Source organism: Triticum aestivum, unplaced genomic scaffold (genome assembly GCF_018294505.1).
Source record: "Triticum aestivum cultivar Chinese Spring unplaced genomic scaffold, IWGSC CS RefSeq v2.1 scaffold63405, whole genome shotgun sequence".
Lineage (NCBI taxonomy): Eukaryota > Viridiplantae > Streptophyta > Magnoliopsida > Poales > Poaceae > Triticum > Triticum aestivum.
In genome coordinates, this window is record NW_025231578.1 from 1 (window position 1) to 2,254 (window position 2,254).

The 2,254-nt window shown below is 53.8% G+C and overlaps 1 pseudogene; it reads left to right on the forward strand.

The window, feature by feature from the left end:
- Positions 1–27: 27 nt before the first annotated feature.
- LOC123175830 (protein STRICTOSIDINE SYNTHASE-LIKE 10-like) lies at positions 28–527 on the forward strand (annotated as a pseudogene).
- Positions 528–2,254: the final 1,727 nt, after the last annotated feature.

Here is a 2,254-nt window from a genome sequence, read left to right on the forward strand (position 1 = left end):
GGTCAAGTCTACTTCACCCACAGCTCGATGAACTACGACAGGTCAGAACACGAGATGGTCACCAAGACGGGGGACTCCACAGGCCGCCTCATGATGTATGATCCACGAACATCGGACGCCACCGTGCTCCAACCTAGGATGACATACCCGAACGGCGTCTCGCTCAGCGCAGACCGCACGCACCTCGTGGTCGCATCTACCGGCCCATGTAAGCTGCTGAGGCACTGGATAAGAGGGGTCGACGCGGGCAAGTCCGAGCCATTTGCCGACCTGCCGGGCTACCCAGATAACGTCAGGCCCACAGGAAAGGAGGTTATTGGGTGGCGTTGCACCGTGAGAAGAATGAGTTGCCCTTTGGCCGTGATAGCCATCTTCTTGCTGTCAGGGTCGGGGCCCATGGGAAGATAGTCGAGCAGATGAGAGGGTCAAAGAAAGTTAGGCCAACCGAGATCATGGAAAGAGATGACGACAAACTCTACTTGGGTTCGGTGGAGCTTCCTTATGTCGGCGTAGTAAAAAGGAAGTAGAGAGAAGTAGAGGATAGTATGTATAGGATGGCTTTTAGTTTCATATTATTCTTGCGACTAAATGTAATGATCCAGTTTCTTTTTATATGAGGAAAACTATTGTAATCCATATTTTTATTAGCAAACCATTTGTTCTTTATTTCATTTTAATGTCAGACAAGTTGCCGATGGCGCTTACTGGTATGCCCTAGAGAGATGCAAACTTGAAGAGACGGACGTAGGGTGTGTCGACGGAGCCGATCCACATATATCCGTTCCGCTCCACTATCTCACTCACCATGGAGTCGCTGAACCCACGCAGCGCCACGGCCACCAAGCCGTTCTTGGCATCTCCGGTGACGACGACCCTGATGGCGCTCATGGAGTTCGCCGTGGTACCGTTCTATTCCCCATTCTTTTCTCGGTTCAAGCCCGCCCAGGCCAGTACCCATCCCTGGTCGCCTCTGTCGGGGCGCACGTTGTCCGGGTACCACGGTAGGTTGGCAAGCACCTCTGTTTTCCCCGCCGTGGGTCCGTGCAGCCAGTGACAAAGCAGCCTGCATGACAATGTCTTGGCGACAACGAGATGCGCCCTGTGGGCGCTCACAGCCACGCCGTTGGGAGCACTGATCCTACAATTTGTGCTTGTGCATGGGGCTCACCCGTATCCGTGCTGGGCCTAGTAGCAAGGGAGGTTGGAGAGCAGCGTATCGTCGACGTCCAAGGCCCATGCTCCAGATGATCGACGACGACTCCATCACCATGTCGGCCAGCGGTGACACGGCCGGGTGTCTGCATTGACCACGGCTCCCGCGGCGATGGCAGGCAGGACCACCGCGATCGAGGACAGGCGCCAGAAACAATACGCAACCGCGTTTGCATCCAGGTCCACGCCAAGGTTGCCGTGGCAACAGGAGGAAGGCGCCGGCACGGACACTGGACGAGCCGACATCCAAAGCTGTTGTGTTGGCTTGATGGACTCCGCGCGATGGCAGGAGCTCGCTCGGTCACGTTGCCGCCCTGCGCGACACGACGAGACGCCGCAACCGAGAGATGAGGTGGCGCTCTGTTCTGTGGCCCGCTGTCAGTGTCAGCGCTAGCTCGCCCAATCCCATCATTGTTGCTCTTCTGTGTGGTCGTGCCGCCAGCGTGAAGGGAAGTCAAAACCAACACGAAGCCAGGATGTCAAGCCCGAGCAAGCATTAGCCAACCAAACAGTTCTCCGAAAATAAACCAGCCAACAATATTTTATCTTACGGATCCATGAAACAGAATACTAAAGAGAAGAGAATATGAACATCAACTGGAGTTCTGCACCATGGGGACAGTTCATTCTCCAAGCAATTCTGAGACTGAGAAGTTCGCCCCAATGCCGATCCAGCAAAAGAATGCAACGATGAAGAAGCACAGATTGAGCGTCGTCACAGAGCACCTTCCACCGATGAAGTTTGCCGCCGAGCTTCACAAGGATGCTGTGAATGTTTCTGTAAGTACGCCTTTGAAAACAACAGTCATTTCTTAGAGCATCTACAACCGCGAGTAGCTAATCCGGCCCTTCTCAAACGTCCGCGGGCGCGTTCGTAGACCGTGATCTGTCACCCTTCATTTCCTGCCTCTGCAGCAGTCTCCTTCATATCCGAACCCCAATATCCACGCAACCCATGCAATTTAAAACATAGGACTATGTAGATCAACACACCAGCAACAAACAGACATAATTCCGACTTCAATCGCATAGTAACAGCCAT